Source organism: Vicugna pacos, chromosome 15 (assembly GCF_048564905.1).
Source record: "Vicugna pacos chromosome 15, VicPac4, whole genome shotgun sequence".
In the NCBI taxonomy this organism is placed as follows: Eukaryota; Metazoa; Chordata; class Mammalia; order Artiodactyla; family Camelidae; genus Vicugna; species Vicugna pacos.
In genome coordinates, this window is record NC_133001.1 from 49,265,850 (window position 1) to 49,293,185 (window position 27,336).

The 27,336-nt window shown below is 43.3% G+C and overlaps 2 long non-coding RNA genes across 2 annotated transcripts; both read right to left on the reverse strand.

The window, feature by feature from the left end:
- Positions 1-16,262: 16,262 nt before the first annotated feature.
- LOC140685909 (uncharacterized) lies at positions 16,263-23,526 on the reverse strand. The gene is made up of 3 exons (XR_012059367.1): positions 22,741-23,526; positions 19,285-19,458; positions 16,263-16,528 (listed from the first exon to the last, which is right to left on the reverse strand). It is a non-coding gene; the product is annotated as an uncharacterized lncRNA (long non-coding RNA).
- Positions 20,850-22,667, reverse strand: LOC140685910 (uncharacterized). Its single transcript, XR_012059369.1, has 3 exons — positions 22,544-22,667; positions 22,148-22,251; positions 20,850-21,878 (listed from the first exon to the last, which is right to left on the reverse strand). It is a non-coding gene; the product is annotated as an uncharacterized lncRNA (long non-coding RNA).
- Positions 23,527-27,336: the final 3,810 nt, after the last annotated feature.

Below are 27,336 nucleotides of genomic sequence, written 5' to 3' on the forward strand. Positions count from 1 at the left end.
TCAAATAATAATTTTGTGTTGCATACGATTATTTATGATTTTCTTCTTTAATCAACTTTTCATGTAACTAACTAATTTCGAATAAGAAGGCTCCTATTGTATAAAACAGAATTATCACTGACGGAAACATTTCAGTTTGGAGGAACTGACAATAAGTGTATCTGTGTAGTGAATCATATTTTCCCAAAGCCTTCTAATCTAAATTTTGGAATATGTTTTATTTTTTTCAAATGTCCCAATATATTGAATTTATGATTTGATATATTTGGTCCTGAATGTTTTTGCAGCCGAAGCCTTATTTTCATTATCAACTCTGCTTCTCTCTCTCATTTAATTATGTTAAATAGATAAGGTCTCAGACACTTAACAGAGTTACTTTTCAGTGTGTCATTTTATGGTTAGAAGTTGTCACATTACATATGATGTATTACAGCTTGATCTGTCCTAAGTTTCAGGAATTAAAGTCTACTTAAAAAAATAACAAAAAAAGAAGTTTCAAATTTCCTTTATAAATTCTAACCTAAGAAAATACCAGTACTTTTCTTTTTTTTTTTTTTTTTGGATGCTCCATAGACCTGGACAATTATCCAATTATTAGCAGAATGGCTCTAAATCCTAATGGCACCTTTTTTCTACTATGAAAGCAATAAGATGAAAGTAAGTAAATAGAAGTTTAACTAGCAAATTTAGTCAAAAGATTTTTATCTGTGCAGATCTATATAACAGTGTTGGTGTTTTAGGCATATCTGGAAGTTGCACACAGGGCTTGAGGAAATGCTAGGCACTGAGAAATATATAATCATTATTAGTTTGTGAAAACAGCAGTGCGAGTTTCTGCCACCAACCCATGAAAGCACAGGAAGTGGCTTCATGTAGTAGGTGTTCGCGTCTAAGCATTCTGTTGACAGAAGCGGGCTCTACCCAGGGATTTTGTGTTAATGTAATCAAACACTTCAGCGCTGCAGCCTCGCAAACTCAAGTCCACCCACCTCAGAGTTTATCTTTAGCTCATCTGGAAGAGTTTATTTTAAACATTGAACATTGTTTGCTGCTGTTGAAATGAAAGTGAGAGAGTTACAAGCTTTCTTCCACTGCCATCTGGCAGATTTACTGATGGATGGATTCTTTAATCCGTGCAGCCCCGTGTGTGGGAGCTATTGTCTCCCTGTTGATCATGCAGCTGGCTTGGCTGAACTTTAAAAAGCTCACACAAAGCTATCAAACGCCATCCTATAGATAAATGAAGTTGGGGGGGCGTTACAAAAGTCACTGTATATTTTTCATTTTTCTCTGAGCACACATTTTTTTACTCTATAGTTTCCTATGAACTGGAAGAGAGAATACCTCTATTTGAATATTTTGAAAGAAATAATTGGAAAGCTACAGAAAAGTGACAATACTTAAATTAGAAAACGTTGGCAGAGTAGAGAGGAAAGGAACAGCAGATTTGGGGGCGTCTATATCATTAAAGTAAATATGGGATGAAAGAAGTCAAATGAAACTGCTATGCTTTTCAGTGGGGATTTATCTTTCTATTTTTCCACAGTGTGTGGTATGGGGACATTCAATGGTACACACATTACATAGTTAATCATTAGTTGTAGCCTCCTTGGGCAAGAAACTAAACAGGATCTGATGCAGTACATCACACTAAGTATAACTTACAAATAACTGTAGTGCACAATTTTGATCATACTCACAAATGCGTACACGGGCAGTAAGATATTACACGGGAGCAGTAAGCTATGTGAAAGATACTACGCCTTCACTATAACTTCCATTAAGTTTATAGGAACATAAAACGAATTGAACTGAAAATACTGGGAATGTGGTCAATCGCCAGTTTTCTTTCCTCCTTAGATCTGGAGCATCCTTTATATCTTGCAAAGGCTGGAGAGTTTTAAAAAAAAAATCAACAAAAAAACTACATTACTTATGTTCCGGACGAAAACACTTCCATCAAATAGATGCCCCTGGACTTAGATTTTGAAGAGAGAATTGAAAAGGAGGCCTTTCTCCTGCGGTTTTCGGCTGTCTTCTGCTGTCAAGAAAGGCTGTGGATACAGTTATTTCTTTTTGTTTAGTTTGCTTTTTTTCTTCTGCTGTTTAATAACAAGAGGCAGTTGGGGTAGACCTCACAATTCTGTGTGCACTGACTTCTGAGTGGAGGAGGCTGCGGTGGTGGTGGCCTCCTGGTCCCTCCCCGTTTCCTGCTCCCTGACTCACAGCAGTGGTGCTGTGCTGGAACTCCGGATTTCCATCGGCACCCTCCAGGTGGGTTCCCACCTTCTTGATTGTGGCAGAAGTGATCGCGTCACTTTGTGGGTCAGTTCTGTTGTCTTTTTTGGAGTCATTCCTGTGACTAACCTATCCCACTTTCCCAGCCCTTCCCATTATTTTGTAGGCCCCTAATTTATTCTATCTCTTTCTCCTTAAAATATCTGGGGTAGATTTTATTTCCTGTAAAGAAAATCGACCACCAGGATTACTGACCAGAGAGAAGAAACGTAAATTTGTCAATAATTATCACCTTGTAAATAAGCAAGTGAAGGCCTATATAGAAGGCAAGAAGAAATTGAATATCACAGCTTGCAAGGGAGGGGGCTGATGAAAGAGAGGCAGCCAACATGGCATATTTTTGGTGAAATCACCCTAGTGCAACGTTTGGGCCATGACTTAGCAGCCTCAGATATTTCAGTTTGTCAAAATGTCAGTTGATAATGAAAAACCACCGAAGGAACTGAAAATCTCTCCTTTGAAAGCACACTGTACCCAAGTGTGGAAATCTATTTGGGGGACCAACTTATAGTCAGAATATTGGTTTGTTATTATAGAATCAGAGGAGAGGAAGTTAATTCTGAGGCTGAATGTTTGGTGACATTAGCAGTGATACCTGCGTTAGGTGACTCCACAAGCAAGAGACTGAGGCTCTGCATGGACATGGATCTTAACCTGGGCCCTAGAGGGATGTGTTCTGTTGTTGTGGACTATGCTGCCTCCCGAGTGATACTTTTTTCTTTTTTTAAATATGTATTTGTCATCTAAATATTGCTAGTCTGGCCCAGGAGACTTTTCACCTCTAGTGTACCTCACAGAGCGGTGGAAAAGGAGCCAAGTGAATTAGCCACACTCGAAGACACAGATGGGGCGGAGGAATATATTATTCAGAGCTGGAAAGACTAACAGTTGAGAGACTATCTGAGAATCGTTCCATTTCTGGTGAATGGATTAATTTATCACAGCTGTTTTCCATTTAGGAAAAAATGTAATAAATACTGGGCTTCCTTTAGCAGGCAGTTTGATGAAGATTGTAGAATGACTTGTAATGGATAACTCTGCATAAGTGTTTGGGGTAGTGTGAATGGACTGGAAAGACATTCATAACCGAGACCTTGGCTACCCTAGAAAAATTTATTTCTATTTATCTGCTGCGAATCAAATCAGAGAAGTAAATGTGAGAAGGAATTCAAAGACTAGATGTGAGTTTTCAAGAACCAAACGATAGTGTGTTGAAGGCAGGGACATACTGGAACATCCCTGCTAACATCTGGTACAGGGCTGTACTCTATCTATTACTCACAAGATATTAGGTTGATTATTTAATTAGTTAATTAGTGACTTAAAAGCTAAGAGGTCTACCACACTATTGATGGCCGGGGTAGATGGACTGATTTAACTGCCCCGGAAGATGGTCCCTTACTATACCTTCAAACCCCAAAGGGAGCAAGGGCCCTTCTGGCTTGTGAAAGTCATGCTAGGTTTTCTTGCAGACTCTTATTGAAAACATGCAATAATAAGTATGAAAGCCTTGAGTAAGTGTGTCATCATTTTTGACAACTGCAGTCGTGGTAATTTGGTATTAATAGGAGGGAAGCTAGAATGTCACCATAGGAGGCTTACAGGCTAAAAAAAAAAATTGCCCCCGATGCCCCTGGAAGCTTCCACAGAGTTCAAATTATTGACCTCTGCCTTCCAGTTTTTTCTGCAGATTCCTGTGTAGTCTAGTAAGCAGTCTGCCTCCAGGTGACTAGGTGAGCTCTTCTAAAGCGAACACAATTAATTCTGCCATAACCAGTATGTCTTTATTCTGTACCATAATTAATCTTCAAGTAAGTATATCGAGATAAAAAAAAGGGCTCATTTTCTTTTTAAAATAATGCCAAATCCCTGAGACTGTGGGTCATCAATTTGGAGGACAAATTAGGGGATATGATTAAACTAGAGAAAGTTCTTTCTCGAATGTTAATAACTACTATTTATGTGAGATATTTTACATATATTATCTCTGATCCTTGTAAAAACACTGCAAGGTATTCTCATTCATGAGTGAGCTTCGGAAGGCCTAAGTGAATTGCCTGAAGCCTGATGAGCCCAGAATTTGAAACAAAATTTTTCAGATTTAGCAGCAGGCACCACTTTTAGCAAACCCAAAGAATGTACACAGAAAAAGTTAAAATTTTCTCTAAAATAAAAACAACAGTGGATATTTAGTTATCACACTTACAATCACTAGTATTCATGCTTTCCCTTTAATATAATCATTTTCTAGAGTAGATAATATCTTAAGATTTTTTTTTTCTAACCGTTAGGTCAAAAATGTGTTAAATTCTTTTCATTGACTACTATATTTAGTTTCTCTGTCAACACAGCTAGTTGAAAAGATTTCTGCATAATGTTCCCCCAAGTGTAAACTATTTATCAGGTGGTTAAATAACCCAGTGCCCAAACCAGAGTGCTGGTTTTCTGCCAGAGGGATGTATATCAACTTTCATGGGTTTGGAGAAATTGCACAAACAATGAAGATGTCTGAGTTACATCATAGTACAATGATCAAAAGAACCATATTGCCGTACTTTATAGTGAATGCATCCTTTAAAAAAAATACAACATTTTTCTCTCCAACATCTGTTGAGAAGTCAAAGAGATTACACATATCCTATCAGTGAAAACCCACTAATTAAAGATTCCAAATACTTAGACTAGCTTTCCTTATGATGCAACTGATAACATCCTTGACACATCAATATTATTTCATGTAAATTTTTCTAAATCAATTGAGAGGTGACAGAGGAAAGATTTTTTGTGTGTTTTGTTTTTCAAAATCTTTATTTCAGGGAACATCGGCTTCTGCCAAGGGCAAGATAGGTTATTTGGACCAATTCTTCTTTTAGGACATCTAACAATTCTGATGAAGATAAGAAAAACTAAATTTTCTTAAACACATCAAAGTGCTGACAAGATGCTGGGAAATTCTTGATCAAAATCATGCAAACATGAAGGTATGAATACTAAAAGTTAAGTGAGAAGGCAAATTACTTTGGCACAGAGGACATGTGTCTTCTTAGAAAAAAAAAAACAACAATGAATGTAAAGGGCTTTTTGACTACCTAGAACATGAGGAAGGGTAGAAATGAAAGCCTGGACAAAATCTGGGGTGGACAGACAGCCACACAGATTCCCATTAAGCTGGGATTCTGAAGGACTACACGCTCAAGGAAAGGATGAGCAAGAATGTACTATACTCCCAACTGTCCCTTGAAACAGGGGAGTTGTCTTAACACTGAGCAAAAGAGGGAATATATGAAAGAAGAGGAAAGTTATCCTTGGAAAGCTAAAAGCTGACCCCCAGCTCCCAGGCAGAAGTGAAAATTGATTTCACCAGGACAAGCCAAAAAACTCAAAACATCAGTTTGGTGTAAAATTGTTTGGGGCTAGTAATACCCTAGATGACCAGCAGAAAAAAATAAAACAACAACAAAAAACAAACCTCAATGCTCTATAGAGGAGGTTGCCTTCATAAAACGGCTTGGTCAATCTCTGTAAATAATTTTTTCAAGGGTGATGTCTAGTACTAAGGTTACAGGTACAGGTACCATGAGTGAGAATCAGATCACTGATCCAGAAATACCAGATATGGGAATTACCAGGCTTGGATGATATAATCACCATGATTACTGTGTATAAAGAAATAAAAATGAGTTTGAAAAACAATAATCCACATCTTCAACAAGCCTAATTCTAAACCGAAATATTAAAAACATATACATTGAAAACCTATATCCATGCAAAAAAAATGCACACAGATATTTATAGCAGCTGTAGTCATAGTGCGAAACTTAGAAACAACCAAGAGTTTCCTCAATAGGTAAATGGATAAATAAACTGTAGTACATCTAGACAATGGAATATAATTCATCACCAACAAGAAATGAGCTATCAAGCCATGCGAACTCATGGAGGAACTCTAAATGCATATTGATAAGTGAAATAAGCCAATCTTAAAAGGCTATATGTTGGCATGATTCCAACTATATGATATTCTGGAAAAGGAAAAACCGTGAAGACAGTAAAGATTAGTGGCTGACAGGTTAAAGAGGAGGGAGGAATGAATAAGGAGAGCACAGAGGATACTTAGGGCAGTGAAGCTATTCTGTATGATACTATAATGGTGCATATATGTCATTAGACATTTGTAAAACTCCATAGAATATACAATACTGAGTGAACCCCCTATTTTAACAAAAAAGCATTTGTAACTGGATACATCATAAAGAAACTACAGAAGACAGAAGTCAAGGAGAGGATGTTAAAAGCTACAGGAAAAAACAGATCACCTTTAAAAGCAAAAGGACTGATGGACAGCTGCCTTCTCACCTGTAGCATATGTAAGCCAGAAGACAGAAATGTGTTAAATAACTGCCAACCTAGAATTCTATACCCAATCAAAGTATACATCCAGGATGGATATAAAATAAAAATCTTAACAAACATACTGAAGTGGAGAAAACTGGCCACAGCTGAGCCACATTAAAGGACAACTTAAATGATTCTTTCAGCTACAAGGGTAGTAATTCCAAATGGAAGTCCTGAGAGATGGGACAGCAGTAAGAACAAAGGAAATATTGTGTAAGTATAAAACTGATAATCATACACTTGCATATTTGAAAATCAAGAAACACGCTTCTAAATTAGTTAACAGATCAAGAAAGAAATCAAAATGGAAGTTTTAAAATATTTTGAAAAGAAATGACAATGAAACGATAGCCTCAAATGACTATATTAGAAATAGAGAATAATTGGAATCAATCAGCTATGCATTCATTTCCAGAAGCTGGAGAAAGTACGGGAAAAATTAAGTAAAGTAAAAATAAATAAATAAGGAATTTAAAAATATAAGAACAGATGTTAAAGAAATAGAAAGCAGACCTATGACAGAAAAGACAGACAATATTAATTCTTTGAAAAGGTTTATAAAATTGGCCTACTCCTTGTAGGGAAGGCGCAAATAAATGCTATCTCTCACTGCCGTTCAAGTGCTCACTGCCAGGATTCTTAAGACCTTTCCTACTTTCTCTACTGATCTCCTTGAGGCTCTTCCAACTTCTGCCTATTATCTAGTCTCAAAACCATCATCACATTTTTTTTTCATCGTTCTACTTCTACGTACCAACATTTGTTCTGCTTCTCTAACCACTCCAGAACTTAGATCTTTAAGACAATAGCAACCGTGTATGTTGCTCAAGAGTCTACAGTTTGGGGCTGGGCTCTGCATGGGTGGTTCTTCCTTTTTCCTCTCGGTGTTAGCTGGGACCCAGCTGGTCTCAGGGGTGTGCAATCAGTGTTGTTGCAGAGGGCTTCACGTTCATAAGAGGGCCCTATGCTTGAGTTTTAATGCTCTGCACTCTTTGTGTTCAGATTCTTACAGTTTTACTTTTGAATTTGTGTTTTCTAAGGGTGGTCTGACGGGAGCATGCAGTGAGGTCTCGGAGCCAAAATCACATGTAGTCTAGCTTTCTGCCCACTCCCAGGCTCTAAGGGAGAGTTCTTAGCTTCCTGGTTCCTGCCTCCATCAGGCACCCTCTTCAAACACCCCTATTCTTAGAGGGGGTTCAGGCATCTTTGAGGGTCTGCACTCACTTGGCATGTATCCCTGTGCCAAAAGGAGAATGACATTAAACAGCAAACAAACAAACAAACAGAAAATACCATGGCAGGTCAACTAAGAGGCCATGAAAAAAAATTCTTTCCTACTTTAAGAACATAGGCCTTTGAATTTTCATTTTGCCCTGGGGCCCATCAATTATGTAGCCAGCCCTGTCTGGGGCAGCTTGTCTGAGCTGGAAGATCCAGGTCCAAGATGATTCGTTCACAATGCTTGATGGCTGGTGCTGGCTGGTTAGCTAGTTCTGTCTCTTAACCTGCGTGGTTGGGTATAGTCGCTTTAGACATTTGCGTATGTGCTATACTTTCCTTTTTTTGGTGTGTATGTTATTTTCTTTTAAGTAAAAAAAAAAAGTAACTGAATTTAAAACTAAAGTTAGTTTTCAGGTGCTTACAGCATAGCTTTAGTATTACTAAAGCAATCATATTTGTATCCTAAAAATGCATCTTTTTTCTAAAGTGATTTCACATGAAATAAAACCCCATTATTTAGATTGAGCTAACTGAGAATTTGTAATAGCATGGCTAGAGATGAAATAGGTTACCTTTACACTCTCTGAAGACAAAGCATTTTAAGCAAATGAAAGAGCAATGCTGTGTTTCCCCTGGTTAAGAGAAACAGTTTTCAACCATATAAGTAATTGATGTATCTAAGCACCTTTTATATTTCACTTAAAATATATCTCCTAAGGATATGTATATATTTGAAGCAGAATTTCCAGTTTATAAATAACAACCCACACTGGCCCTTCTAACTGGAATTGTTTTTCCCTAGGCAAATCTACTAACTTGCATAGATTTGCCAAAATTATGTTATTCTGAAACTTAGGACTTGGGTTATTTTTATTTAGAGACACATCGGAATGATTATAAGATCACAGATATTACAGACTCTGTCTCTAAAACTTATAATCCACCTATGTTAACATTTTTGGACCCCCAAAATACCATTTTGCATGTCTTTGCACATCACAAGGAAGTTTTCCTGGGAAGCAGATTATGAGGTAGAGATGTGCATGCAAGTGGCTTATCGGAGAGTGGTAATTACATATGAAAAGGTAAGAAGAGCAAGGTTGGGTAGCGGAAGAAGTTGAACTAAGATACAGTTACAATGACGGCTTCAGCTAATCCCACAAGGAGCTCTAAAGCTGGGATGGTCCTTCAAAGATACTTTCCACTGAGGCAAGGGGGCTGGACCCTTGTACCTCTCCATCAGTGAATCCCTGTATGGGGATGGCCCGTTGAAAGGGTGCATGACTTTGGTGAGACAACCACCGTTAACCAATGTAGGTTTCCTGGAAGAGAACATAGCTGGCAGCTGGGGAGTGTTTTGGCCCCTGGGACAGGATCTATGTGGTGAGGTGAACCATCGCTTCTAGTACATCCTGTTTCTTGTAACATTCAAATTTGCTTTCTTCGTCTAAGGAGTACAGCTCTTCCAGGATTCTGGCTGATCTCAATTCCTGGAAATGTTAGGGGAATATAAAATAACCTCTGCCACTATGGCAGGTCTCTGGGCAGCCAGGAGGGAGGGAGAACCACTGACTTACAGAATGCACCCTGAACGACACAGAGAAGAACGAAAGCAGAGCATCCTGATCCTGCACCTAGACTGATGCCCAGGAGAGGCATGGAGTCTGGGAACAGGATTTCCACTTCCTCTGCCTGCCTGCTGGTTTTTATCTGTCGCCCTGGCACCACCCTCTGACCTCCGTTCCTAATATTTCCTTAGATTTAGATGATGCCTTAACCAAAATATTTTAGATACATGACCTGTGGGTTTCAACTCTTTTTACTGTCTATATTTTCCATTGACATGCTCAAAACACATCTCTGTGTTTAATTTAGACTCTCACCATCACTAATGAAAAAACTTTTGAGTTATCCTGAGTGCATTGCTACCAGTCAATAATTCTATTTATCAGTGGTATTGTCTGTGTTCTGCCATGTTTGGAAACTTATTTGGATATATCAATATATTTTTTTATCAATATATTTTTTTAAATGTTGAAATTTAAAAGAAGAAAGTAACAAGTTAATATGTCTCATAAACCTAACACACTTGAGACTGCAATGCCAAGTAATGGATACTCATTTTGTTGTCATTGTTGAATGACTGAACAAAATAAATGCACTGAAAGCAAACACTCTATAACCTCAAATACATGGTCACCACTTGGCTTATGCTCATTATTTCCGAATTCAGTTGTAAAGTAAAAACAAAACAAAACAAAACAAAAAAAAAACAAAAGACCACAAAAACAAAAAAGTCCAGAAACTATTTTTTAAAAAAGCAACATATAAAAAATATTATTTCTAAGATTGCACCAAAACAGTGAAGTGCAATTAGGAATTTTGTAGTTAATAATTATCTGGACCAACCTTTCCTTACAATGTGTCTATGCATCTGTAACGGTTGTTCAACTGAAACCTACCTGACTTTCACACACATCTAAGAAGCATGTCACACCCACACATAGGTGTCTGACCTTGCCTGCTGGTCTTCACAGCACTTTGTGAGGTGGGGAGTGTCAGCCCCCTTCTACAGGTGAGGAAGTCGAGGCTCAGAGAGGTGAAAGGGTGGCAAATTAACAGAACGGCAGGCAGACAGGCAGCCTAAGGCCTCTAGGACTTGTCATCCTTTGACCCCATAAGCCTTTCGGCCTTTCTCTCACCTGATTGCCACCAATCTCCATGGATGTGATCCAACAAATCCTGAAGCGAGATCCACCTCCTTCCTAATTATTATTTTAACTCAAAGACCCCATTGAATGATAATCAACTGGTAGAACTTCAAAAACTATAAATTAACCTGGAACGGTGGGTGGCTTCTTCTAAATCCCACCTTTCTATCCATGAATCCCAGTTACCGGGGGCTGGGAGGGAAATCTTGTTTGGAAGCACAGGTTCCAGCCTTTTCTGAATAGTGGGGACCTTTTCCAACTGATCACCATCGTTCTGAAGGGCTCCCAGAACTGCGTGATCCCCCCAAAATTAAATAAATTACACGTGGTGTGGTTATGAGAAAGTTAAGCACTTATTTATCCACATCATTAGTCATCGAAATTCTTGTAGGGAGTAACAGCTCAGCCCCACAGGTCAGCCACTCCGTGTTTCCTTAGCACTTCCACTGTTTTTTAAACACCGAGTCTTGATTTATGGCTGTTCTGTGGCCTCAGCCTGGGACTAATAATATAGCACGTACCACCCCCGATCAGAGTGACACACGCACTCCCTCGCGCCAGTTTAAGTCATCCCATATGTGGGCTCTTGCCTTGTCTCCTGCTCCCTGGAAGTTCATGAAAACAGGTGACCAGTGTTGCCAGCCAAGGACATTCACTTCAACATGAAGACGCGTTCAGCAAATGACTCTGTCTTCTCAGCTAACTTTCAGCCACTCAGTATTCTTGAAGCTTTTTTGGCTGCTGCTTATTTTCCTCAAACTGGGCCACTTGCATCTACTGGGAATGTTTCCCCTTGTTTATATCCTGTACGGGCAAGGAATTACTTTTGTCTTTCGACCCATGCAATGAGCCCCAGACCACATGATGCTTCTACCGGAAGCCTTTTCCATCCCCATCTCCATTCAAGCCTTTAGCACACTGCGGTGAGTCGTGTCTGGGTCTAGGTCATACCCATGCGTGTCTCTATGCCTGGCACATATTAAGCATTCAGAAAAATTCTACCGTTATGAGTATATATTATATCCCACGTACCGTGCTGGGCACTGGTGATACATGGATTTATAAGATTAAGTGACATCCAGTCTAGCAGGTGCATATAAATATATGCACACAAATAGCTATAATCCACAACGACTGAGTCTATAAGAGCTCAAAGGATGACCAACGGTGGTGGCTGGGAAAGCTTTGAGCACGTGGTCTGAGTTGGCCTGGGAAACGCAGGTTCCCTGGGGAAGAAGGAGGGAAGAAAGCTGCACGCAGTGGGAGAAGCAGAGACTGGGGCTCAGGGGTGTGGCCCTACGGGGCAGGAGGGTGGAGACCAGGAGGCCCTCTGGGGGCCTGGATGAGACAGTCGTCATGAGAGGTGCGAAGGCTGTGTTAGTGGTGACCTAGTATTTTAGACAATGGGATGTCCTTGGAATTTTTTAGCAGGTGAATGGCACGGTCAGCCCTGTATTCTAGATAGCTTGCAATCACAAGGATGGGGGTGGGAGGGGATGTTCAAATGGGGACCATGATGGCAAACAAGGCAGTTGGGGAGCTGGTTCTCTAGTGCAAGCAAGAGCTGGTCAAGTGATAACTACTTTGGAAGAATTGACAGCTCTGGGAGATTTACTGGCTGTTGGAAGAGAGCAAGAGAGTAGAGGCAGGAAGACTTTAACTGGGATGAAAATGATTAATCTGATTCTTGACCATTTGAATATAGGCATCGCCTCGGCAGGCCTCTTACCCTGAAGCAGGGCCAAAGGAACTCCAATAACCTCTGGTAGACTCAAGCCGGCTCACAAGGGTCTCTGAGATCCACTGGGGGAGGCGGGACTAGGGAAGCGGCCACTGTGGACAAATGCAAGGTCTGTCTTGTCCTGGGCCAGGACAGTATTTTTCATTTACTCACTCATTCTTTCTTTTCTTTGTTCATCAAGCATTTTCAAAGCAGCTTCAAGTAACCTCAAGAAACTTGGTGGAGGAAATAGGCAGATAAACAGGTGTTATGGGCTAAATTTAACCACCACGCCCAAATTCATACATGGAAGCCTTAAGGCCATGCAGTACCTTAGAACGTGACTGTATTTGGAGATAGGGCCTTCGAAGAGGTGATTAAGTCAAGATGGTGCTGTATGTGTGTCCATAATCCAATATGATTGGTAACCTTGTAAGAAGAGGAGGTCACAGACGCCATAGGCACAGGAAAGCCCTGTAAACACCCAGTGAGGTGACGGCTGTCTGCAAGCCAAGGAGAGAGGCCTCAAGGGAAGCCAAGCCTGCTGACGCCCCGATCTTGGACTTCGAGGCTCCAGACCTGCGAGAAAGTAAACTTCTGCTGTGTGAGCCACACGGTCTGTGGTATTTTGTGACGGCAGCTCTGGATGACTAACACAACAGACAACTGGGATTTGTCATGGTAGGGGTGTGATCAAGTCTCAACCTGGTACCCTGGTCATGAGGGAATCGTGAGCCATTCAGCCTGAGAAAGTGAGAGGGTGCAAAAAAATCCTCGAATGAGGGTTTGAAGGATGAACAGGACTTTGACAAGCAGAAGCTGAAGGATGGCATCCAGGACAGAGAATTCTGTCTCTCTGGCTCCTCTGTCTCTCTCTCTCCTTATCAGTCCTCCAGTTAATTCCCCAGATCTTGTTTGCCTCGGCTCACACTCAGCCAGTCCTTACTAACAGACAGAGTGCAAAGCCCGCTGTTTCTTGAGGCCACTGTCTCTGCTCTGCCTGCCTCTCCTTGGCTTCATCCTCGAAGAAACTGCCTTCCTATTTTGCAAGCTGGCTGCTGACAGCCTCCAGCCCCCATGGCCCTGTCAGCCGGGGCTTCTCCAAGCCACCCTCACCCACAGCACCCTGATCTAATCTTACAGATGCTGGGAACATACACCCATCTGTGCAAAACCATAGCCGGGAAAATGGCCTTTGTCCATCAGCCAGGCCAGCTTGGGTGACAGTACCACCCTTCTGGTCAGTGCCATCAGAACCACGCGGAATGTCTTGCACACAGGAAGGAGGAGCTGTGTTATCAGATGTCGAAGAAACACAAGAGAGGGAAAAGCAGCTGCTGTTCGTGGCTATAGCAGTGTTATTCCTAGTTAGGGAAAGCAGATTCAGAGAGGTTAAGTGGCCTGCAAGCATCATTATTCATTCATTCATTCATCCACCCATCCGTAATATCCTGAGCACTTACTGGATGTGAAGCACTGTGCTTGGTCCGGGGAATCAATTCATGAACAATACAGGCAGAAAACACCCCCCTCTCCCCAAAGAAGCTGAAATTCCAATGAGAGAGGGCATCAGTAATGAGTAACATTAATAAATCAATGATATGTTAAGAAAGTGATAAAGAAACAGACAGAGTGTGGAAAGGTGGGCCTGCAGAGATGGCGATCATTTTGAATCACTACCAGGCTAAGTCTCATTACGAAGATGACATTTAGGCAGAAACATGAAAGGAGGTAAAGGAGTTGGTCAGGCCAAGGGCAGCGCACTCAGGGTGATGCAGCGGGGCTGCGTCTGGCACTGATTGGGGAACAGCAGTCAGGAGGAGAGTGTGGTCAGAGGAAAGGGAACACAAAGTAGGGTTAAGCAAACCATCAGGGGTCAGGGGTCACATTAGGTAGGGCCTCGGGGACACTTAAGGACTTAAGTTTCTCTTAAAGGAAGTGGTTGGCTATTGCAGGATTTTGAGCAAACTCCCTCAAATCTGAGTCATTTTGTAGGAAAATGAAAGCTGCTTCTGAATGACATGTCTAAGACCAGGTTGGCATAATTATTATTGTGGAAAATACATAGCCCTTTGCCCCTGGCACAGGTCTCTCTCCTCGGCAGGCTGGATCTCTCCCAAGAGCTGGGCCCGCCCACCCTCAGAGGCCCTGGGTCTGAGGAGAGGGGAGGTGGCCGGGTGGGCGGTGAGGGCTGAGAACCAGGGTGTCCCTGCTCTCTGAAGACTGGCCGTGGGCGTGACTTCAGTGTCGAGGGCCTGCGGTGAGGTACGCTCCTGCCTTCCGATGGCCCATCACCTCTGGATGTGGGAGCTGCACGGCGTGGGGGCAAAAGCAATGGCTTTAGAACCAGAGACCCGGGTTTCAGCTCTGCTGTCACCAGCCGTGTGCCCATCCCCAAGTCACGTCATCTCTCTAAACCTATCTCATCATCATCCTCCAAAATGCATGTAAGTGGGATAACACAAGTAAAAATGCTCAACATACGGCATTAACTACATCAGTGATCACTTCAATTCAAAAGACCTGAATTCAAGTCCAGCCCCGTCCTTCTCGGCTTTAGGAACCTGGGCAAATTTTTCCCTCTCTGAGTGTCTGTGGAAAGGGGTTAACGATCGCTGACCACCTTTCAGCCTTATTTTGGAGACTGTGTGGCATCACAGACACACAAGTTTCCCGCACAGTAAAGTGCGATATGAATAGATGGGGTTCGTGTTGTTACACAGCAAATAATCTCATGGAGGCTTTAGATTTCCAGCAGCTTCTCATCTGGGTAAACTGATGAAAGAAAAATACACTGCGTGGACTTGATACAGTCAGAGCAGCAGCCGAGGCTTGGGCTGCTCAGAGCCTGGGGCCCTCAAGCTGGAAAGGATTTCAAGGTGGGGAGGAAGAATGCAGAAGGTCCTGTCATCTTAGTTCTACAGTTAAACGGGTCCTACGTGTTACCTGAGGCCTGTAAGCACCACCCTCACGCACACCCCCTCTCTGCTGCTACTGCACTGCCCGAATTTTAGGACGCCCTCACTGCCATGTGACTCAGGGACAAGGGTGCGAGGAACCAAATAGTACACGCGCAGGAGGTGATGGAGAGAAAGTGAACGTTGGTACCTAAGAGCCTCCTTGGGTGTCAAGGCCCACCTAGCACATGTGGGATCCCCTTCAGGTTCCTAGTGTCACACAAGGGGTGGGGGGAGATACAAAGTCATGATAATACTGGAAATGGCTAAGTTTTGCTCAGTGAGTGTTAGGTCAGGCATTCTGCTAATTGTGTGAAGATACTCACCTTCGCGGTATTTCTTGGAGGTCGGCCTTGCTGCCTTCACTTGACGGGCAAGGAAATGGGTGCAGAGAGGTCGTGTGGCTTGCCCATGGTCACACACACCTGATCTGTCTCCTTCCGAGCTCCGTAACATTGCACTGCTCAACCCCAGTGGGCTTCAAGTTGACCTTGGTGTAGGGGGGGCTTGAGAAGACAGAATACAGTTCTAGATTGGGTGCATCAGACACAGAAAATAGTAGGAGGAGGTTTCTAAAGTCAGGAGGCTGCTCTGTGGTTGGGGCTTGTGTGTAAAGCCTGGAAGAAGTCAGGATGTTGGTGGGCTGGAGCGTTCGCCCGTTTGAAGACGTCACCCTTGAGATCTGTAACCGCAGTGGTTGCTCTGTGGTCCAGGGGGCGTGAGGGGAATTCGTGGGAGAGAAGACTCGCCGTCAGTCTCGATATTAGGTAATGTGCAAGTTGCCTAATCTTGGCAATAAGTAGGATAACACCCCCATTTATGGATCCCTTATCAAGTGCTATGAAAGTTCACAGCACTTCACTTGTGTTAAATAATGTCACCCGCACCGGCACCGCCTGATAGGTCGTTCATTATATTTGTTATCTGTTGTTCTACAACAAACTACCCCAAATCCGCATGTCTTAAAATAACATGTGTTTATTATCTGACAGTTTCTGTGGGTTATGAGTCAAGGCACAGCTCCGCAGGGTCCTCCGGCTCAGGGTCCCTCACAAGGCTGCCGTCAGCTTCTCAGCCAGGGTCACAGTCACGTCATCCATCTGGAGGAGGATCCACTTCAAGCTCCCTCTGTGGTTGTTAGTAGGACTGAATTCCGTGATGGCTACTGGCTGGAGGGCATCCTTGGATCCTCGTCCTTTGGACCCCTTGATATGGCATCTGGCTTCCTGAAGAGAGCAAGCAAGAGAGAGTGAGAGAGCGAGTCAGCAGGATGCAAGCCACTGCCCTTTAAACCCTCATCTCAGAGTGGCAGCCTAGCACTTGGCTGTATTCTAGCCATTAGGAGTGAGTCACTAGGTCCAGCCTACGTTCCACAGAATTACACAAGGACATGGGTACCTGGAGACAAAGGTCACCAGGGGGCATCTGAGAGGCCTGCCTATTGGAAATATGATCCTCACGTCACACAAGAGGAAACTGAAGCACAGAGAGTTTAGAGAACTTGCTCTAGAGTCACAGCTGACGGATGGAGGATGTGACCCTGGGCCATCTGAATCCAGGGTGCACACCTGGTCAGTCAGCTTCATGGAACTTCCTCTTTTTAATTATTTCTTTAAATATAGTTGGTTTACAATGTTGTGTTCATGTCTCATGTACAGCATAGTGATTCAGTTATACACATACACATATATTCCTTTTCATACTCTTTTTCATTATAGGCTATTACAAGGTACTGAATATAGTCCCCTGTGCCATACAGGAGGGCCTCACTGTTTATCTATTTTACACACAGTCGTTTGTATCTGCTAATCCCGAACTCCCACTTTATCTCTCCACCCCTCTTCCTTTCCCCTCTGGTAACCACAAGTTTGTTTTCTACGTCCGTGAGTCTGTTTCTGTTTCGTAAGTAAGTTCATCTGTCTCCTTTTTTTTAGATTCCACTACAGAGCTGATAAACGAACTCAGCAAGGTAGCAGGATTCAAGATTAATATACAAAAATCTGTTGCGTTTCTTTGCACTGACAATGAAATATCAGAGAAGGAAAGTATAAAAACTCTCTCTTTTAAAATCGCATCGTGGAACTTTTTCTTCTCATCCAGCCTCAGCTGGAGGCTTCCTGGGACCTCTCTGCTCTAATTAGCACTTTGCATATCCATCACTCTCTATCTCATTTTCCTGTTTCATTTTTAGAATATTTCTTCTAATCTAAAATTAATTAATTAATTTGTTGATAACCTGCCCCCCGCAACTACAATATACAATCCATGAAAATGGAAACCCAGTTTGTTTTATTCACCCCCGTGTCCCTAGCACTACATGTAGAAGGTGTTCAGTAAATACTTTCAGATTGATTTCCCACATATACAACAGACTAAGGATTAATTGGGATCCTGGTTGTATAAAGAACAGATCCGTGCTACACAGCACAGTGATTCAATATTTCTATACATTTCAAAATGATCACCACAAGTCTAGTTACAATCTGTCACCAAATATATTACATAATTAATGACTGTAATCCCACACTGTACATTGCATACCCATGACTCATTTATTTCGCAACTGGACGTTTGTACCTCTTTCTCCCTCACTTATTTCTTTCCTCCCTCCACACCCCTCCCCTCTGGCAACACCTGTTTGTTCTCTGTATCTATGACTCCATTTCTGTTTTGTCATGTTTGTTCATTTGATTTGTTTTTTACATGCATAGATCTGTGCTTCCATCACCACAGTCAACATACAAAATACAAGGCGCCTTATTGTGTGCAAAAGCCAGGAGTGACTATAAAGGAAAGCTATAGGCTGTCTTGGATGGTTCTTAAGACCATTTTAATTTGTTTTTTAGATTCCACATGTAAGTAAACTCACAACAGTGTTTGTCTTTCTCTGTCTGATTTATTTCACTTAGCATAAACCCTCTAGGTCCATCCATGATGTTGTAAATGACAAGATTTCATTATTTTTATGGCTAAGTAATATTCCATTGTGTATATATACCACATCTTCTTTATCCATTCATCTGTTGATGGGCACTTAGATTTCTTCCATATCTTGACTATTATAAATAATGCTGCAATGAATACAGGAATGCACATATATTTTCTATAGTGTTTTCATGTTCTCTGGATAAATACCCAGCAGTGAGATTGTTAGATTGTATAGTATTTCTATTTTTAACTTTTTGAAGACCCTTCATACTCTTCTCCACAGTGGCTGCACCAGTTTACATTCCCACCAACAGCGCACAAGGGTTCCCTTCCTCCACAGCCTCGCCAACACTTGTTATTTGTTGTCCTTTCGATAATAGCCATTCTGACAGCTGTGAAGTGATATCTCTAACATAGTGTTGTAGGTTAATTATGCTTCAAAGCAAATGAACAGACAAACAAATTCATAGAAAAAGAAATCAGATTTGTGGTTACCAGAGGTAGAGGGTGGGAGTAAGGGGAATGGGATGACGGTATTCAGAAGGTACAAAGTTCCAGTTAAAGGATAAGTAAGTACTAGGGATGTGATGTCCAGCATGATAAATATAATTAACACTGCTGTATGTTACATATGAAAGTTGTTAAGAGAGCAAGTCCTAAGAGCTCCCATCACAAGGAAATTTTTTTTCTATTTCTTTAATTAAATATCTATATGAGATAATGGATGTTCACTACATTTATCATGGTAATCATTTCATGATGTTTGTAAGCGAAATCATTATGCTGTACACCTTAAACTTATACAATGCTACATGTCAATTATATATCAATAAAACTAGAAGAAAGAATAGATTCATAATGAAGAGACAAAAACCCACTTGAAAAATAGACCAGGGATGTGAACAAGCTTTTCCAAAAGTAGAACCCTGGAATGGAATGAACTTGAGAGCCCCATTCATAAAATAAGAAGATACAAATCCATTTCCATTTGATGATCAAATATGAAATGATCTCACAATCAAATGTTACGGAAGACAGGGGTAAACAGAAACACATCCTGCTGGGGAAAAGGTAAAGAAGCATCGTCTTCTTTGGAAGGAAAATTGGCAATAAGTAATGAAGTTACAAATAAGCGTCCTCTCTGGCTCAGCAATCCCACTTCCAGATGTATATTCTAGAGGAAGTCTCAAAGATGCACGAGAAAGCATGTCCAGGAAAATTCAGCAGCCTTGTTTCAAACAGTGAAAAAATTGGGAAACACTCAAATATCCAACTATAAATAAATACAATGTCCTATATATGTAAATTCTATTCATCTGGTAAAAAGAATGACCCAGATCTACATACACAAATCTCAGGAACACATGTTATCTTTCACTTCTGGTTATGATGCAGTAGCTGTAGCAAACCACTGTTCTAGCTGAGACAGTAAGACAAGTAGACTAAGACAAAGGCAGCAGAGCGCTACCGTAGCAGCCAAGATTTACGGGGCTAAGTTGCATGCACAATTTTGGTGCTGCTTGGACCTGCTGCATCTGTCAGTTCTTGGTGCAGGGAGAGAGGCTGCAAAGCCTGGCAGAGGGTAGTTGCTAAGATGCCATATTTAGGGGCCAGAGAGATGAACATTGGAATTCAGAACTGCCAGGACTCAAGGGGCCACAATTCTAGAAAGACTAGGGACACAGGGAAATAGCACAGCACTCTACGGGCACTGGGCCATGAAGAAACTGACTACAGCACCGTCCTCGGAACCGAATGAAATGAACACGTCTAATATGATGCCTTCTCGACAGTGATTTTCCCTGAAAGAGACAATGGGTTGTGTCAAACATGCTAAGAACATAAGGATGGTGCATCTTTGGTAGATAACGTTGCTGAGTAAATCATGTATAAAATTGCCCGGAAGCAAAAGTTGTGGGTTTTAATTCTGATTCTAGTCTTTTCCCCCTACTCCCTTCTCTGAACTTCCACGTTATTTTTTATATTGTACAGTATAGTTAGAAAGTTGGATGAATTCAAACATAGTCCCAAACTGATCAAAATTCAAAATAACACAGATCTTCAAAATTTACAAAAATCGAGAGTTGCTTAGTGATCAATAGCGCTAAATTACTTGTAAACGCTGGTTTCACCACTGCTCCATGGCAGTGCTGTATTTGCCAGCTCTGTCCAGTCTGTTGTTTACCCAAAAAGGTGAGGAGGGGCACCCTTCCTGTTCTTTCTTTCATTACTTGGTGTTCTTATAATTTAAACACTTTCCCTCTATCTTATATCCATCCTATCCAAGGGTGCTTTGAGTAGCAAGGACAGTGCTTTTGCTGAGAAACATTCTTGAGAATAAAAACATTATGAAATAGATTTAGATGTGATAAAATACTAAGATCACCAAATATCTGCCAAGATAACTCCAGCAGTTGATTTAGAATAAATTTAGGAAAACATCAGAATTAACCTTAAGAAAAAAAAAATTAACAAACTTCTCTAAGTTTCCTGAAAATAAAATCCATTTATTGTCTTAAAAGTAAATTCAAAGGCAAAAAAAAAATAGGTTTTTTTATGGCATTGATAGATTTATAAGTCTCAAAAATACATCTTTTCTTCTTTTCCTCTTTACGCTTATAATAAAATAATTTGGGTTATTCAAATTTGTAATTGTGGAAGCCTCCAGTAACAGATCACTTGCTTAGAAAGGAGTTGTTCTGTACTGACCTCCATGTTGGTTCTTGTAACTCAGGCCCACAGCTCTATGTTGGTGGCCTGTCTTCCTACCTGGGAAGTCATCCGGAGGGCAGCCATCCAGGATGCCCTGTCTATGCCCCTCCCTGCACAGGGTTCCCAGGGCCCAGGTTGTGCCCAGTCTGAGGAGGTTTCCTGGAACCCCTCTCCCTGGTCAGTCCTGGAGGGCTGTGTAGTGAGCGTGGCTCCCATACCTCCCCGAATCCTCACCCCGGGGCCTGGGGGACCAGCTTAAGATTGCAGGGCTTCTGATGAGGCAAATAAAACTGACTGGCTAAACCTTGAGAAGTTCAAGTTTAGGAACTCAATAAGGCGGTGAAAGCTCAGCGCAAAAGACGGCCGTGTTCCAAGACTTGATAATTTCAATATGTTTCTCAAACCTTGCAGATAAGTCCAGCCTCTAACCAGGCTCTCACGATGACCTTGAGGAAGGGCAGCGTTCCCCTTGGAGATGCCTTTGCCCCGCGAATCGGCCCACAGCGCATGTGAAACCGTTTAGGTGAGGAGTCAGCGGGGCATCGATGCAGCTGGGAGTTGGAGGCTCAGCGTTTCCCCTCAGAGCCTGTTTAACAATTTCCTTCTTTTGGCCTTGATTTCCTCCTATGCAAAATGCAGGCTGCCCGAGATTATTTCTGAAACTCCAACTTTCTTTATGGGCATATGAAAATAAAAAGGAGATAAAAAGGAACTACCCCCCACCCCTCAAAAAAATTGGACATAAATTTTACAGCACACCAAGCCCGCAATAAGCATTCCTTCTCCCAGGGCTGCTCCCTGCTACCTCGGGCTTGGAAATACTCAGAGATCTTCCCTGTGCTTTCAGTTTTATGATTTGAACTTGACGGAGTCCAGAGAAAAGGAAGAAAATGTCTCCCTCTTTTCAGGACCATCTCTCTGTCTCCACGTGCTCAGCTGTAAAACGAGCATAACAATCATTACCATAAGGAAATACTTATCTCCCGGGGATCTGGGCAAAGTTCATGAGATAATGGGTCCTGTGGCTGCCAGGAGGGGAGGGAGGGGAGCAGGGCCCCCACCCCCACCCTGAGGGGTAGTAACTCTTTCAGGATCAGAGGGAGTCGCTCCAGGGAACAAGATGGGAGCATCGGGGGTGTGGACTTGACCTCCGCTCGGCTTTTGCTCAGCCTTCAGAGTTTTGCCTCCCTGTCCTCCCTCCTCACCTGATGGAAGATGCCAGAATCAGAGAACCCAGGCTGTCCTGCCTGGAAGGTCCCTCTCCCAGTGCTTCTGCCCTTGACACCTCTTTGGGATCATTGACCATGTTCTGGAAGACAGAATACATGGCATTCGTTCCCCCAGTAAAGCTGCTTGTGAGTTTGTATTAAAAGAGCCAACTTTCTTAAACTAGAACTGCATCTCTCTGCCCTCCAGCCCTTCCAGGGCACCCAGTCCAGCACTGGGAGAGGCTTGTTTCATTTGCAAGTGTGGATACTGCCTTGTCTCTCACCCACAGAGAACTGGAATCCCTTTGGCCTGTGGCCACACAGATGTCCTCAAGGCCTCACCATCTCTGTACTTTATCAGCTCACACCTGAAACCCTGCCTTAGCCACTCACCAGGGCCCACCGATCCTCAGTGCTCGATCCCACCACGCGCCCTGCTAGCCCCAGACATCAGCGACCTGCAGCACCTGCCAATTCAGAGACTCAGCTCATCTGTACTTACGTTCTCCTGTGGGCACGTGCTGGGCTGGGTTTTCAGACCAGCAGTTTGCTTTTTCATCATAATGTCCTTTGGAGGGAGGTTGACTCACCTGTGATTGCTCCTGTTGTAAAAATTAGAAAATCGAGGTGCGGACAGTGATTTGCCCCAATTCAACACCATAAATGCTAAGACCAGAACTCCAATCCAGGACTCGTGAATCTAAGCCCAGGGCTCTGTGTCAGCTTAACGGCCTCCCTTTCTTCACGTTTTTCATCCTTTACGCAGCATCAGAGTCGTCTGTGGAAGATAGAAAAGATCACAGTTGCCCCCACCCACCCCAGGAGATCCTGACTTGGCAGGTCTAGGGACCGGGGGTGTGTCTTCAAAATGGTGACACTGTGGTTCATCCTAAATGAGAAACCACTATCCCATCAAGTAAAGATCTAACTGTCTTTTCTAGCTCTACCTCCCATCTCATCCAAACACCAACCTGGGGTCGCAGTGTCCTGAATTTCCCTCAATCTAGCCGCCTCTGCTCCTTTGTTACTAGAAGGCCCTTCCTAGCCCTCTCTGCCTGCTCAAGAATCTCCCTCCCGGGCTCCAATCAATCCTGCTCCTTCTGTTAAGGCTGCGAGGAACATACAAGGCCACGGAGATCAGCCCTGTGTGGAATCTTGAGCACACTTGCAGCCTGGAGCATTTATTTTGACGTTTATCACTTATTGCCGTATGTGGCTCCGGACATGTTTGATAGACTACTCTTGTGGCCTCAGAGGGACGGCAAGAGGCACAGAGGAAACGTGTGTGATGAGATGCAAGGGATGGAGCATCTGATGTCAAGAGTCTGCAGGCTCAGCCCTGGGTCTCCCGACCACTGGCTACGGGGGCCTAAGCAAATCACTGTTTCCTTATTGTTGTTTTAGGTACATTTGGTTTGTTTTGTGTTTGAGCATCAGCGATCATCATTATAAAAAAGGAAACATTACTCAACTATCTCAAGATTATGTCTCAAAAAGCACCCAGCATCATTACTGGCACCTAAAAGCCTGTCCATATTTTATAGGCCTCAATCTGAGGCTTAAATCCAGGCCTTCTGTCTAGTTTTGTTCTCATGATACCACACGAATGCTGAGAATTGGATTTTCAGAGGAAACCACAACTTGACATGTGACTTCTCGTGACGTTGAAATTCAGGAGAATCCCAGCTCTTCAAACACCTGTAAATAGAGGTTGAACAGAAGGGTGAACACGTAGAGCACAATTCTGAAGTTCCACGGGAGTCACCCAGAGAGGAAAATGGGAGGGCCGGAGGGTACCAGGTCAAGGGGTCAGAGGAGACGTCTGTGAAGACGTTCACAGAAGATAGGCTATTTGGTTGTTGAGGTTTGAAAGCTATGACTCATAACTGCTCTTTTCCCCTCAGCATCAGAACCAATTCAAGCAAGAGAGACAAATCAGAACAAAGGAGAGCACAGCCGCCCCCCACCCCCACCTCTTGCAGCGGAAAGCTTGGGGGACCCCAGAGAGGGCAGGCTGGGTCTGCAGACCGCCAGGCTTACCCTGCCAGCCGCAGGGGCCTCGCTGCTCCAGGCCGGTCCTGCCGCAGCGGAGGGACAGGCGCAGAGAGCAGGGTCTCCTGACTCTGCTGAGCCCTGGCCCAAGGGAACCAGCAGGAGCCCTACAAAGGGGGTGGGAGGGCGGGGCCGAGCCCAGCCTGCTTAGGTCCTGGTTCTGGTCACTCCTCTTCTTGGTGAAACGTAGGGAGAGAAGAGAGAAGCCTTTCTCCAACCTTGCCTCTCCCAGAGAGGGTAGTGACGCTTCACCTTGCCTCTCCCTCATTATGGAAATCCGAGGGGTGTATAAGCATTTCTCTCTATAAAGGTTCATGATTGTAACAGGCAGACATTCCAAAGGAAAAAAAAATGTTTCAAGCAGAAGGGATTGTCTGTCTCAAGGCTGGATGGGAGAAAATGTGGGACGTGTACGTGAAAGGGGGGTGCTCTGTGGTGCCTGAAGCTCGGGGTACTTATAAGGAAGTGGGGGAGGATAAGGCAAGAAAGATCTTGCCAGATTTGGAGAGCCTCGAATTCCAGGCTTAGGCATTTGACTTTGATCATTAGGCAGTGCAAATCCATGCCTCTTATTAGAAACATAACTTTAAGCATCTGCCTCCACCAGGGCCGGGAGCAGTGCGGGGAGCTGGCAGGAAGAGCTGGCTTGGCCACGCCCTCCACCTTACCTGCTTCTGAGTGATGCTAGCTGCCTCTCTCTGGGCTCCAGGATGAAACCATGTGGCACCTAAAATATAATGTAGGAAATCTGCAACTAAATATCATTGAGGGAGATACAGAAATGGAAGAAATGCAAACAATGAATGAGTGAGAGTGGGGCCCACTGCTGTGGTTTGGAGGAGGCAGAGCACAGAGAGAGGCCTGTGGAGGGTTTGGTCCCATGGCTCATTACCCCACATCCAAGGATGTGGGCCAAGCTGCAGGTGAGCAAGGAGTGAGGGTCAGAGGTAACAGGCCAACCCGAGCAAGACACATTCATTCAAGTCAGAAATAGCTTTAGGAAAAAAAAACAAAAAAAGAAGTTGACCCCAGAAACAGGCATGTTATTCAGTTATAGAAAGAGCCAAGCCAATGATCCAATGGAAGGGATGTAATGAACTCATACGAGGCTGTTTCCTCCAGTTTCTCCCCAAAGTCAATAGCGTTAACTCTTTATATTGATAGAGCACATTGCAATTTACAAAGCCCTTTCACGTGACATTATCTCATGGGTCCTCACAAAGAGCCCTGCGAACCGAGGAGAGCCCCATTCCATGACCGGGTCTAAATTCAGGCCAGCTTTCCCTCTGGCTCCATCATAACCTCGTGGTTCTGTTGACGAGGCCTTTTCCTGAGGACCACAAGCAGGGATTGATCATTCGTGTATCAATCTGCCCTCCAGATCGAGGTCTGCAGTAGAGATGGCTGCTATGACCCTTCATTCTACATGGTACCCTCCATATGTCTGTACTATTTCCGAAGTGAGTTAACCTAATCCAAAGTGGGTAAGTAGAAGGGAAAATAGACCTGTATTTCTGAGCAAAGATAGGATATTAAAATCAGGCTCATCTAGGCAGATTGGGGACTTCCTATACTACCAAAATTTAAAAATTTTCCTCCTTTCTTGGTCTTTTAAGTAGCCCTAAGTATACACGAAAGTGAATGTAGAGATATAAATCAGTGGCCATTAAGTCAGAAGATATTTAAAGTAGTGTTTTGAAGAACTATAATTTGAACAGCAAAGACAGAGCATGTCTCTTCCAGTTTAACATGGTCCCCACCATTCCCTAATGCCCTATCCTAGACTCAGTTTTTTTTTTTTTTTGGCCTTGTCCCTTCTTGTTCACTCTTATTCACTCATTTGGTCAACAAATATTTACTGTGCACGTGCTCTGTCTGTGGCAGGAATTCCTTCATAATTATGTTTGCATTACCTGTCTGGACCCGCAGACATCTGAACAAGTAACCATCACCCTTCAGCAAGACCGAGGGGACTCATGTTTGACTAATGTTTCTTTACTCATCTCAGTAGAACCATCATTCCCTGATGTTTGAGTCACTTTGAAGCTAGGTCATTATAACTAACATCCACCATAGTCCACAGAGACTTGCCTTTCGAAGACTCACTCCATTTCTCTCCACATCCCCATGGCTAGTGGCAAACGGCAGGCATTTCCTCTCCCCAGCATCTAACCAGGTGACTGAAGCCAGGAAACTTTCAAGGACTTGCCCAAGTCCCCAGAGGCAGCTGGGAGGCCCGCCTGGACAACTGGTCACCTTGACTCCAAGCTCAGAGCGAGCTCTCCCGTGGCTTTGGTTTCAGAGCCTGCCCGGGAGAACAAAAGAGATTTCGGTTGTCACAACCACACAGCCCCGAGCTGCAATCTTTTCGTACTTGGCCGGCTTTCCCTGTGTGCTGTTTCACATCAAGTACCTCCTCCCCGCTCCCTGCAGATGGTTGGTTGCAATTAAATATCCTGAAATTACATTGAAAGGGAGGAAAAGCTAATACAAAATTTTAATCAATATACAAGCTTAACAGTTTCCAGCCCTTGAAATGCGAAGCAGACCCTGGGCCCGTGGAGATGCCCCAACCTGTTCTCAGGTGTGAAGTTCACCAAGGAAGGGGCTGTCGCCTGACTAAGAGAATTACGAGTAAACCGGCACATTGCAAACAAGGGATTTCCAAACGCAGCTGGACCTTCTCTCCCTTTCTACTGTGGGCCCGTGCCAGCCATCCCAGAACAAAACTGTCGCCGTGGACACTGGAGGAAAAGACCTGCCAGAGAAGTCTGGGTTTTCTTCCCCATCCCCACCCTGCTTTAGTCCATATGCATGCATCCAGGGCCTGAAGGTGACAGGAGAAGGAAAGGACCGGACAAAGGGCTTCCAGGCAGGCTGAAACTCCTGGTGAAACAAGAGCAGCCCGGCCCGAATGAGGTGGGTGTTGGGCGCCCTCTGGTGGAGGAGGCCCCACCAGACAACCTGAAGGATTTCTCCTTGGGATTAACTCTATAAATAGACAGATGATTTATTAAACAGATTTGAGGCTCATTTGAGGCACCGGGCCATGATTGCTTCAGGGCTCAAATAAGGGAGTGCTTAGGACCCTGCCTCTTATGCAAGCACCTGGACTTACTTAGCGAGTCACTAGC